Genomic DNA, 14,580 nt, shown 5'->3' with positions numbered 1-14,580 from the left:
AAAAAAAGAAAAAATTGACACAAGATCTATAGTAGACCACAAGGGCCAGATTACTGAATATCCATAAGGTTTAACTCTACAACTAATGCAGCATAATTGTAAAAACCAAAATGACCCACTACCAAAAGAAATCAACTATAGAGTTAAAATACACACACATAGGTCGAGATAGGGAAGCTACAATAGTCATAATGTAACTAACAAGCCAAGTAGATACATATGGGAATGAAAACCCAAAAACCATACAAAATGAGCAATATAAAGAAAAATACGAAAATCAAATAAATATCACTAATGCGTAGATCCTCGGCCTTAGACTGACTTATGGAAGCATGGAATAGATTATGACCGACCTTGGCCTAAAAAACTGAAGCATTACCAGCAATCCTTTGAGCTCTTCATCTAATAGAAGGAGGCATAAAACACTAATATTGACCTAGCTAAGCAAATTGTGCATGGGTCCCACATCGGAGATAATTTCTAGAGCAATGGCCAAGCTTTCCATAGGTATGACAAGATCCAACAACTCTGATCTTGTGAGTATAAAGAGTTTGAAATATCAAATCTTGCCTTGGGCAATCCTGGACTAGTGGTCAAGTGAACTGCAATCGAAATTCCTTGAGATACAAAGGGAGAGAATTTGATCCTCTTGAGTACTGGGCCTTACTAGGACTACCTTGATGAGGCAGGATGCCACAGGTGTACCTTCGCCTAGTCGACTGCACCAAGTCCCTGCAATTCTCCGTAACCAAGTGGGCTTCCTCACTAGCCTCATAGAAACTGTCACCAATGATATCTCGCAAAAAATACCCAAATGGGATAAGATCATCCCCAATACCTGAAGGCCTAATATGCTCACCCCAAGAAGTTTGACCTAAACCCTATCCATTATATACCCCATATCCTGCCTCAACACCTCTTGGGACCTAAGGTACTATAGTTGTAGGCCTGATGGGTCAAGATAGAAGATGACCCTCACCAAATTGATACTCTCCTTGAAGTGGGATATTATTACCACTATGTTGACAGAGAGGACTGTTACCACTATCTCCATCCTCAAAGCATATCTTCTCTACTACCCTTACGTAGCTTACAATTTGGGGAAAGGTAGACGTAGTTGCTATCAAATGCTCTGATGCTAAATGTAGCGGCAAAGATAAGTTCCTAATGAACTCCCAGCTCATATCCAGATTCGTAGGGGCTATTGTAGTTTTATTGCTAGCCCACTCAACAAATTCCATGAAATAGTCTAATATTAAGGACGAACCTTATTGAGGAACCGCTAACCCATCTCTAGCCTGATAATCACCTGTAAAAAATCTGGTAGAACTTGCTAATGCTTCGACTATGTCGACCAGGAAAGTCGTACTACCCTTCTAAGAAAGAAATGATTTTGAATGATCATTTTAGAGATTATTCAAAAAAAAAGGACACATGATAAGGAGTCAAGAATAGAATTCCCTAAAAATGCCCCACAGCCTCCTAAAGATAGGATACGGACATCTTCGTACCAATCAACTGGACTCTACTAGGCATTGCCCTCATACTAATGATGTCGGTCAACTAGGGCTCTAATACCAACCTATCATGACCTAATTTCTCATGCCTTTATAGCTCCGCAAACACCCACTAGGAGATAAGCCTAACCCTCAACCCTTAGCCTGAAACCATAGACAATGGGCTATCAAGTGTAAGATTAATAAATAAAGTGAAAAGTAGGTACTAATGAGAAGAAAGAGGACAACTGAAGTAAATAAAAGAAACCACCCTAAGACCTGGAATCAGTCTATTATCCAACATCTAAACCAAAAAAAAAGTACAAGGCTTTTACAAATACAATCTGAGTATAGACACTCTTTATAAATAAGTAAGACTAGTCCTAATCTAGGATGGATGAAAATCGAAAACTCTAAACACCAGGAGCTCACCAAATCTCTGAATCAGAATTAACATATAATTAGGTAAATACTACACAAGTAACTAATAAGGATTATTCACAATAATGACAGAAAATAAGACAAAGAGACTGGAGACATAGATAAAGGAGTAGAGTCAAAGAATGCAACTAAAATGCAATCCAACAACTTACTAATAGGAAGAATGTATCATAGGAGTCTACTAATAAATTTACTGTGCTAACTAGTAACTCTAACCACATAATCACCTAGGAACTATTCCGACTGAGCCTAAAAAGAAGGACCAACCACCATCCAACTCAAATACCATGTAGACCAACTACTAATACAATCGAAGGTATAAACTACAGGTATAACAAGAGATAAGAGTAAGCATAACCAGATAATAACCTATAAGATGCCTATACTATTAGAAGGTGCTAACAATGACAAACTCGGCTCCCATAGAATAAGGAGACCACACCATACAAATATACTAGAGATAGGAGATGCTAATGAATGCAAGTTAATAGTCAAATCCAGTGATATCAATGGTGGCTCTAAGAGATAAACAATAATAACAACAACAAGTGTATAGACCCACTAGGACCCAACCTGCTAAGTGGGATCCATGAGGCTACCTCATCTAATTCTGTGGTGCACCAGAAAGAGGGGACCATAGGAGATGCGAGAAATCCATATACAATTTCTAGGCCCGAACTAGGTCTTATATAGATATAAAGAATCTCTTTAGTTGTACCGGAGACCGAGCAGCCAAGATGATATAGAAAGGGCGATACCATATCGGATAATCAAGTACACGCTAAGGAATCCTAGAAACTGAGTGATGCCACGCCAGATAATCAATAAAACTTAGCGCATCCTCAATGCCTATGAAACTGTCAATATAAAGGAGCACGTCCTCGAAACCTCCTAGATCTCAAAACTAGTATCCAATATCCTAGTTGGTATGACTCCCTTTAAAACTAATTTAAAAGTAGTAAAAGTATTGGGAATCCTTCTAAAAAATAGTAATTAAAAACCAATGAAATACTAGGATCGTACAACAAAATAACTGAATATGTGCAATCAATGCAACCATGCCATCACTAGCATCCACACAAGAAACACACAATACTAACAGTAATATCGATCTAAACCATATTGTCAGGGACAAAAAGGACTAACTTGGGATCTAATAATTCCTGGAGCATGGCCTCAGGCCCTATCAAATAGTAATAGACAAAGAGGCACCTAAGCCTACCGCTAAATAAAAGCAAATAATTGAGATATGGCACAAAATTAGCAGTGGAGAAATATCTCTAGGATCAATGCCTTACCTCGAAACATAATGCCTCAGCTCCTAATGAGCACATCTAAACCAAACTTAATGCTACGATAAGCCACAGATGTCTCAGGCTCTAACATAAAAGGGCATCCTATCCATAACAATAGCTAAGAAGGCAATAAATACCTGATAAAGCATATTAAGGCTCAAACCTATCCTAAGGCAATCAATATCAATCCTAAATAGGATAATAATGCTAAGTCAACACCACAACAAGGGCCCATAACCTAATCTAAGGATTTTACGGTACTATTCTAGCCTAAAGCTCACCCGAGAACAAGAAAAGAGAATTGGATGAGGAGAATGCTAATCTCAAAAAATTACTCACATAAGTCACATGTAAAATGTACTACACAATATCTAATAGATTTTAGTCACAAAGGAAAGACTGCAGCCTACTTCAAAGCTGAACACACACTCTCCGAATCTTCTAATTTAAAGTTTTGGACCTCCAAAACACCTCGAATTGCCGCCATGCTATAAAAATAGTGATCACCTCATCAATACGCAAAATTAAATCTAAAACAGAATTATGGGACCTATGATAGGAATCCCAAAAACGACTATGTGAAAAGATGCATTTGACCTTAATAAACTTGTGTTCCAAATTACAACACATTCGGATGCTCAAAATAAAGAAAAGCAGGCCATGCATAATTTTCACCATTAATTGAGAATTCAAGAAAGAGGACATTCCCATACGGGCGGAATTTACCTCAAACGATGCTTCGACAGATGAAACTAATCACACCATGACATTCCTTTCAAAAAAATCTCACAACTTATCCCTAAGAATCACTGAAAACGAAGTTAAAATGTTCATAAAATTTAACTCCAAATGTCATAGCGAATCGTACTCGAAAATGAAAAGAACAATTGATAAATTTGAGATTGTACCTCACCTGTAGCCTTCCCTTAGGATTACGAGGATACCATCAGATTCCTTGTAAAAATGTCTTGAATTTAGACTCCTAAATTGCCTAATTTTAGCTAGGAATGAGTGAGAAATCGCCACTTCAAGATATAAGAAATGGTTGATCGTGTGGTGTTTTATTTTAAGGGACAGGCTAATAATTGGCCTTCGCGAATGCATCCCATATTTCCCGTGAATACAGAGGTCAGAAAAAATATCCATCGCGATTGCGGCCAAAGGTCCGCAAATATGGAGGGAAAGGATACAAAGCCCTATGAATGTGAACGTGGAGGCTTACTCTCTTGAACCCATGAATGCGGTAAGGGTCCCATAAATGCAAAGACCATTTCACCTGACCTCCACGAACACATCCCTATGCTCGTGAATGCAAAGGGTAAAATACCCCTGCACGAGTAAGGTGCTGCATCAGCTATTTTTGTAAGTTCAACATCGTAGATAGGGTACTTAGAATTCATTAGGAATCTCATGCACGCCAACAAGACATGCTACCCCACCAAAAATGATGTTCCGTAATTAATGGTGCAGTCAAAATTTCCATATGAGGTATTTACGAATAAAAGTGGTTCCCACACCCAAGTGCCAATTTGAGCCTAATTCCACAACAGGTCTTGGAATTAGACCAAAAGCTTCGGGAAGCAAATAAAGGGTTATTCTAGACCAAAATCGAGTTTTGGAGCTAACTGTGCTGATCAAGTTTTTATCTGAGCATGTTTTCCAAGATTGTTTACCAAAGTCAACATAAGCCAAATCCTGAAGCAAAAAGTGTCAGATGGTCACAAACTTATATCGATTGACTCGATACTTATACCGACCATTCTACTAGCCTAATTTGGCCATTTTTGAGCTAATGAAACTATTAGAATTTTTTTCTTAGGTCATTTACCTGAATTTCAAATTGAAGTCAACTTTTTAAGTTAAAAAAGCTCCAAAATAAGGAAACAGGCATAAAATCCAAACGAGCAACTAGGCGACCGAACTATTAGTGCCAGCAAGTTATAAATGACTTAGGGTCGCTACACGAAAGCTCTAAATGCTAAAAAGATTGGAGAATGAAGAAAATGACCTAGAGGATCATTAAAAATGTATTACCTAGCATCGAGTTGGACTAGTGGAGATTACCTAGGTCTTAGAACTATGTGTCTCCATAGGACTTTCCCTTAATTGGAGCTAGCTAGTGGATCTACAAATAGGTCATGTTAATGGTCCTTACCTCAGCAAGTAGGAAAATCATTTTTTAGTGTGGGAGGGATGGCACTGGACTCCATGTTATAGCTCACATTGTTTATGTCAAGTTTGGTGTCTCTCAATTAGGTTATGTTAAGCTTATGATTTTCTTATGAATATTGCATTGACCTTGTTTTATCTTTCTAATGAGTTTTCAAAGGATTATGTCATGTTTCTTAGTCATTCCCTTATTATGTTTTAGGCCATACATTGCACATTTTCTCTACTGAATTGTAAAACCCCGAAAGTTGGAAAGTTGGAATATAGAGTTTAATAGAAAAATATCATAATTTGGCACTAGATGGACCTTTACAAGCAACATCATAGGTCGTACAAGGAACTACGACCCTTGGAAAGGAGTCGTGGAAGTCAACTAGAAATGGTGGCCGAGGGAAGGGGTTGTACGGAGCCTTCAAGGGACCAAAAAATGAACCATGGTCCATGAAAGGGTCCTATTGAAGTGTCTAGGAAAAAGGGGAAAACCAAGTGGAGTCAAAAATTGTGTCCACAAACCGTAGACCTTCCTAGACATCGTGAAAACCCAACATTCAAATTCATGAATGGGATATTCTTTATGGGGCTCTCCACAACCATTGGAGCACTTTACAAGACATGAAGGATCCTATCGAGACGGACTCTTCAAATCCTAATTCAACCCTAGTTCTCGAGCCTCTTCATGAACCCTAGAGGGTTTGATGATCCATAAAGATGTCCTATTCACGTGAGTCATTCAGATTTTGCTAAGGGTTTTTATTTCTTTTCCCTATTGTTTTCATTAATGTATTTAGACAGTTTTTGGGTACAAGTCCTACTCTATTAACTATCCCAAACCCTCATAAATCCCTAATTCACTATTATTCGCCCTAAACAAAAATCATCTATCTAAAATTTCTCCCAACTTCATTTACTTCCTCAAGAAAGGTTCAAAGGAATTCCATGTTAACGTCTCCAAATTCAAAGATCATTTAGGGATTTAAGTGACCAAGGTTTATGGAAATTCATCCATGGATCCTGCCATCCATGGAATCTTAAGTTTTTTCTTCAATTCTCTTTTTATAAATTATCTTCTATTCCAAATTCTTATGAAATTGTATTGGGTCAATAAAATTATGGTTTATTTCATTATTATTGATCTAGTTATGTATTATTCAAGTTAAATTTCCTAATTCCAAATTCTTATGATCATGATTGACAAAGGATTTTATGAATGATTACCAAGGACATTTGAATGACTCATGGAAGTAATGAATGACGTTCTCAATGATGTTTTAACCAAGTATTTATTCTTGTGAAAGGATTTCTCACAAGCTCATGTTAAAGAGGTGAAAGGTTTTCTCACCAACTCATAAATTCATAAAGATTGATAGGTTTTCTCATTCTTATATGAATTTTTATGTTAAAGAGCTACTGTTATGACTATCTTATTGTTACACCCCACACTCTTGAGCTCGGAATGTCTCTTAAGCTTCTTAGAAGTTATCATGTGAGCTGGATAATCTGTGATACTATCAAACAACTCTAAGGAAGGGAGAATCTGATACCCCATAATAGGGGAGATTTGAAATAGGGTCATAAGAAGCTGGAAGAAGTTGGAGGCCAAGTAATGAATTGTAAGACTCGACTTACCTATGTAAGCTATTAACTTAGAAGTATTACATACTTAAGCTACTAGAGTACATACCAAGCTTGCATAGTAGGCATTATACGGGTTTTTAAGGTAAGACGAGATTACAAACCCACGAGGGAGAGAAGAGAATGACACGTGGCAGCAAGGAGTGAGTGCCATGTGGCAGGAGAAGGAAGTACCACATGGCAGAAGCTGAAGCAAGGAGGTAACCAACCTTCTTGGGGGGTGGGACCCCACTGCCATGTGGCAGCCTAGGGATGGTTGCATGATTGCGGTAGCCTAATGAGGGCTTAACACATGTCACCCTTAGGGGATGACACATGTCACCTCCTAAGGGAAATTATATGTATTCCATTTGATGACTAAGTCATCATATTGATCCTTTTACTACTTAGAAAGTGAAAGAGAAAGATAGAAAATGTGAGGAGAAAAAGGGAGCAGCCACGGGTTTTGCTAGCAAAAGGTAAGTCCTGACTTTTGTTTCGTAAATTAATTATTTAAGTCATACTACGGTGATATAGCATTTTTTAATAACATAAAATTTCATTTTGGGGCAGCAAGAAAGAGATACAAACAGTCCGCTAATTTTCAGCATGTTAAGAGAACTTCCGAGGCAAGTTTTAATAAGGTATGGCTTGGTTCTCTTCTCCCACATTTTGGTAAGTGTTTGTAAATTTTATGAGGGTGTTAATAATGTAAAGTTAAGGTTTGTATCATCACCAAGTCGACAACAAACAGCCACGATGTTTCAGCCGCGCTAGAAGAACTTCCAAGGCTAATTTTGGCAAGCTTTGGCCAATTTCGGGTAAGGTAAGGGTTTTCCTTTCAATTTGGAGTTTATGGTGTGGTTATGGAGTGTAATAAACTTCTTATATGTTTCTGGAAGTATAAAAATTGCACAAGGATGCTTGACGTTAGAAACAAACAAAACTAAGGTCGTCATAGTTAAATCGAAATCGAGTAGGGTGTTGTAGTTGTTGTGATGCGCTTGCAGGTGCTTTTATTGTGTGTTTCAGGGATGGAAAATGGTATAAATAAGTCTTGGGTTCTGCTTTTTTCAGCCACACGACCCTCCATTCCGTACGGTTAAAGGTTTTATGAAATAGCGACTAAAAACTCTATTTTGGTATTGTCATTTTAAGTGAGTTGTTGGAAGCTTCTATTGCATAATATTGACATATTTTAATTGTATATGAGCTGATTAGTTTTTTTTTGGTTGGATTCTATGGTTTGGGGGTTAAATTGAAAGTTCAGATAGGGAAAGTTATAGAGGAAATGCTGTCCGATTTCCGTTAACTCTTTAACTAACTAATAGACTAGTCGAGACTAGTCGAGGAGTGTGAACAAGGAATTAATTCCTATGGATAATGTATGGTAGGTTTAGGGGATGGAAAGTGGAAAGTTACTAACCCTAGAATTACTTTCGTGTTAAATAGGTTAAAGAAGTAACGAAGTGAGCTGGGATGCGATTAACCCATAAAAGGTATGGAGAGTTATCCTTTTTTTCTTTTGACATATCATAGGTATATGTTATGAGTGGTTTGTATATGAAATGTGGGGATAATTACACTCATGAATCTCCAAGTGTAATTCATAGACTTGATTCACTTTATGATGTTAAAAGTCCTGTAATAGTTGAGTTATCGCCTTTTAAGGCTCTTAGATCATGAACAGTAGTATATGTAAATCGTGTCTCTTCTTCTTTTCAGAATGTCCTGAGTATAAATGAAATAGTATATGATATGAGGTGGAGAAAGTTCCAGTTATACGCTCCGAGTACGACTCATGACATTTATTCACTACTTGATGTTAGAATTCTTAAAGTAGTTAAACTACTACCCTCAATTCTCCTATTTGATGAATAATAATTGAATGCACCAGCTCCTATTCCTAACGTCTCTAATTGAGTATTATTTCTATTCTATATAAGTTCTCATATTTTGAGGAAGTGACATTTATTCTCTTTTTACATTTCCTATGACTTTGATTCCTCTGTTTTGGTGAGCTAAGAACATGTCCTAAGCCCCACCTAATAGAAGTATAGGCATGTTTAGAAAGTTTTAAATTGTACTCCCCTTATGTTGAGAGTTCACTTTAAGACTTATCTTCTGCTTATGCTTTCATTGTCAATTTTACTCACGTTATGTATGCGATATATGCTAAGAGGTTTGGTAGGAGTCCCTCGAGATTTTGATCACCGTGTCACATCTAGTGCCTAGCTTCAGTGGACATTTGATATTATTTCTATACTTCTTTTGCCTATATTATTTTATAATATAGTTCAATATGCTCCCCATCCTACTCACTGTTAGTATTGGATCCTATCTACATTGCACTGTTTGGTGAGTCCTCATAGTTTGAGGGCATAGACACTTTATGAGTTCCTTATATCTTTCCATTTTTTAGACATTATTTAGCTAGTGCTTGTCCAATGCTACACATATGATAGTAGAGGCTATGTTAAACTAGTATGATTTTTTCATTTATCAGTCTTTATACCTAGGTTTCCTTCCTTTAAAATTTCTATGATGAGATTGTTGTTGAGACTTATCTTATGATTTCAGTTTACTTTGATTTATCTTGTTATCTTAAGTCATGCTTATGCTAAGAGGCTTTTTAGTGTCCATTGGGGATTCTATTTGCCGTGTCACATCTAGAGTGTAGCTTGGGGCATGACATTGGGGAATTGACTTTATGGGGTCCTTTATGAGGTCACATGAAATGAAGTTGGCATGACCCAAGCTAAACCCTACATGTGACAAGGTGAATAGGATCCTGAGAGACCCTAAACAAGACCTTAGAATAAGCATGAAGTAACATAGCATGATAATCAAAAGTAAACTTAGATGTGGAAGATATGTCTCAAAAATAGAAATCTCAATAAATAGGAACTATAAACATAACATCCAAATGAATGGAAAAAACATTCTTGTCTAATATAATCTCTACTATCATACATGGGGCATAGGAATAGCCCTAGTTACCAAAATAAATTGTAATTTAATCAATTTTGAAATTGTTATATCCCGTATTTTTATATGATGGATTATTCGTACACTAATTAACATAAGTCCAGGGACTTTTAATTCCAATTTTAATAACTGCATGGTTTGATTATAATTAATGGAAATATTAGTGGAGATTTAGGATTAATTTACCATGATTGAATTATTAAGTGGGGATTAGTGATTAATTGAGATTAATTAATTTAATTAGACCATTACGTGGGCCCCATAATATGTGGCTAAATCTTAATGGTACATGGATGATAATGGGACACATGTCAATGGCTGGAAAAATGTCAATCTAAGGGAAGGCATATAAATTCATGAAACATGAGTCATATATTTCATTTTTCAGATTTAACAAAGTGAACTTAGAGAGAGAGACGCTCTCATCTTCACCAAATAGAGAAAAAGAGAGCTATGGCAGCCACCTAGAAACCACGACTAACTTCCTCCTTCTCCCACCTTCTACATAATTAATTGGTAAATTAAAATCCAATTTGAGCAAAGAGAAGTGATATTACCACAGCTATGGCCACTCATGGCCATGGCTTACCAAGTTTGAGCTCACAAATTTGATATCAAAAATTATTTTTCTAGGGTGTTCTAACCATTTGGGGTCATTGGCAATGTGACTTTGATCATTGAGACAGCAAGAATACTTACCATTTTAATCCACAGATTTCAACAAAGTTGAGAAGCCAAGTTGTTAAGGTAAGGTTTGATTAATTTCTACAAATTTTAGTAGGTATTTGACTTATTGCAATTTGGTAAATGTGAATTGAATCTATGGAATTATGTATGTTGGTATTGAGATGTTGTTAGGCTGTGTTAGGAGACTATTTTATTTGAAATTGGTGAACTCATTTGACTTAATATTTTGGTTGTTGTTGTCATGGATTATGTGATGAGAATGAAGGAATTAAATGTTTAAAGTTGAAGTTGTAATTAGTTTGAGGCTATTGTAGAAGTTAATGTAATTTGCTTGCATATAAGAGGGTGATATTGTTAACTTGTGGTTGTTGGTATAGTTTATGAACTTGGATGGAAAGAGTGTATTAAGTCATGTATAATAAACATAGATGGTTTGTTTGGCATGTTCGTAGGTGTTCGTAAGATTATTAGGCATCTCTTTACGTTGTTAGATAGGGGTTGTTTGGAATGTTGTGCGGGCTGTTTAGAGTGTTGTCGAATCTATCATGAATAGCTTCGGTATAATAGGTGAACATACAGTTATTGGTGTTGGTTTAACTAATATATAATTGGTTTGAATGTAGGAAAACCATTGTCTAAATTATCTAGAAAGGAGTTTCTAACGTTGGTATATGTTCTGAATCTCCCTCTAGCTTAACTATAGTCTTAATGTCTTAATATAGGTTGAGATACTACAGAGCAGCGTATACGTGTTGTGTTATAGATAAGCATTGAAGGAATGTAAAGACTATCCCTTCTTTCTTTAGGCATGCCTTAGATGTAAATGCTAAATAGTATGAGCTTTGGGGTAATTCTGTTCATAAGTTTCGAATATGATTCTTGATTCTTATTCACTTCGTGATGTTAGAACTCTTAGAATAGTCAAGCTACTGCCCTCAGTCTTCTATGAGATGGATAATAAATGATACATAAAAGTTCCTATTTTTTTAAAGTCTCTATAATGACTAATGTCCTTAACTATAATAATCTGTCTCGTATTAATCTGATATATGTTTATCATTCCTGAAGCTCTATTTGCTATAGTGCATAGTGACATTTAGAGGGTACTTAATATGACTATTACCTTTGGTACTCAAGTGTTAATTATTTTACTGATTCTATTGAGTCTCAGATGAGGATCAAATTATATATGGTTGCTTATGAATTTCTATTCGTGCATACCATTCTTGTATTATTCATCTAGTCTTGGGCTAGGTATTTTATCATCTATGGTTCTACTACATTATTCACTGAGTCCTTCACTGGAGGAACGAGTACGTGATATGATAATATGATATTATAATGATATGATGATACAACTTTATTCACTGAGTCCTATAATAGGTCGGGTACAGCATATGACAATGATATGTATGGTTTCATCTTGATTATGGTACTTGTCTCCTCAATCTCTACTTCAGATGTGATCTCCTTTACAATATTTTATACTTTATATACTCAGTACATATTTCGTACTGACCCCCTCTCTTCAGAAGGGCCTACGTTTCATGCCTGCAGGTACAGATACTCATTTAGGAGATCCGCCAGCTTAGGATTTCCATTCAGCTATTAGGAGTGATCCATTATCCCGAAGCCTAGACTTTTAGTACAAATCCTTTTGATGTATATATTTTTTTATGCAGGGGTACGGCGAGGCCCTGTCCCGTCATATGCAACTGTTAATACTCTTAGAGGTCCATATACATATGTATGGGTTGTATATAGATGTTGTCCAGCTGTGCTAGTATGACTTATGTTTTGGGATGTTCCCATTCGCAGTGGAAGCCTTGTCGGCTAGCGTACATGTTACACCCCACACTCTCGAGCTCGGAATGTCTCTTAAGTTCTTTAGACATTATTATGTGAGCCGGATAAGCTACGACACTATCAAAGAACTCCAAGGAAAGAAGAATGTGATACCCTATAGTAGAGAAGGTTGGAAATAGAGTCATAAGAATCCGGAAGGAATTGGAGGCCAAGTAATGAGTCGTAGGAGTCGATTTACCTATGTAAGCTACTAATTTAGAAGTTTTATACGCTTGAGTTTCTTAAGGACATACCAAGCTTACGTAGCATGGATTATATACGCTCCTAAAATAAGTTGAGATTACGAACCCACAAGGAAGGGGAAAAGACGACGCGTGGTAGCCAATGGAGGAGCGACACATGGCAGTACCTCAAGAAAGCAGGTGAGGAACCTACATAGGGTCAAGTAGGTGATGCCGCTGCTTGGGGGGGTGGACCCCACTTCCATATGGCAGCCCCTAGTTGGCAGCAAGATATGGTGTCCAATTATGGCTCGACACATGTCACCCTAAGGGGATGACATGTGTCACATCCAAGGCAGCCCATCTATTTTTGTTGTATGACTCTTAAGGTAAGTTGTTTATCCAAAAGTTCAGCAAACATAAGAGAAAGGAAGAGAGAAAACGTTAGAGAGCCAAAGAAGGCAGCAAGGCTTAAGAGAAAAACTAAGGTATGTTTGTAATTTTTCCCCGTGAATTAATTATCTATGGTGTTCCTCAACCACGTGGACATGTATATATGTATCCTACAATGTCTAAGGAACCATATATTCAGCGTGATACTCAAAACAAGCACGAGATAGTTGAAGGAAAAACTTGAAGAACAAATAAGGAGGGCTACGGGTTTAAGCAAGAAAAGAGGTAAGACCCGATTTTATTTCATGAATTAATTATTTATGGTATCCCAAGTTTATATAACGATGTTTAATAGCTTAAAATCATAATTTGGGGCAGCAAAGAAGTGTCAAAAACAGTCCACACCATTTCAGAACGGCAAAAGATTTTCGAAGCAAGTTTTGACGAGCTTTGGCCAATTTCGGGTAAGGTAAGGTTTCACCTTTAAATTTGGACTTTATGGGGTTGTTAATTTGTCTATTATGTACCTTTTATACTGCTGTAATTATGAAAATAATCGTGGGGATGCTCAGCGAAAGAAACAATCTAAATGGAAGTTGTCGTAGTTAAATTGTAGTCGAAGTGAGGCGTGGTGTGTAGGGAGGCTGCTGCTGGTTGTGTGGTGTGTGTTTCTGATATAAATATATTATAAAATAGGTGTGGAAGTTTCTTATTGCATCCACACAATTCCATGCTTCGTACGATTAAAGGTTTCGCAAAATAGAAACTAGAAACCCTATTTTGGATATCGTAATTTCGAGCGAGTCGTTCGGAGGTTGTAATGTATAAAGTTGCAAAGTTTTCTATATAAACAAGCTGATGGTTATGTTTTTTGGTTGGCTGTAGATATTAGGGACGTGATTGGGAATTCGTAAAGGGCACATTATAGGGGAGGTGCTGTCTAATTTTTGTTAACGCCTTAATTAGTTAAGGAACTAGTCGAGAAGGCGAGCGAGGAAATGGGGTTTATGAATACTCTTAAGTAATGTAAGACGCTGAAAGGTCTAAAGAGTTTGATGTTTGTATTGATTTCATGTTACCTAGGTTCACGGGACGACAAGGCGGCCGGGACAAAGACTAACCCATAATAGGTATGTAGAGCTATTATTCTTTTCTTTTGGCATGTCTTAGGTATAAGTTATGAATGGTTTGTATACGAAATGTGGGGATAATTCCACTCGTGAAACTCCAAGTGTAATTCATAAACTGTATTCACTTTGTAATGTTAAGACTTAGGTAATAGTTGAGTTATTGCCTTTCCAGGCTACTAGATCATGAACAGTTGTATATGTAAAGCCTGTTTGTTCTTCCTTTTGGAATATATTAGGTATAAATGTAATAGCATATGATATGAGGTGGAGGTAGTTCCAGTTATAATCTCCAGGTATAACTTGTGACTTTAATTTACTACCTGGTATTAGAATTCTTAAAATA

This window comes from Solanum dulcamara, chromosome 3, assembly GCF_947179165.1.
Source record: "Solanum dulcamara chromosome 3, daSolDulc1.2, whole genome shotgun sequence".
NCBI classification, from domain to species: domain Eukaryota; kingdom Viridiplantae; phylum Streptophyta; class Magnoliopsida; order Solanales; family Solanaceae; genus Solanum; species Solanum dulcamara.
Note: the sequence above shows the minus strand (reverse complement) of the source record.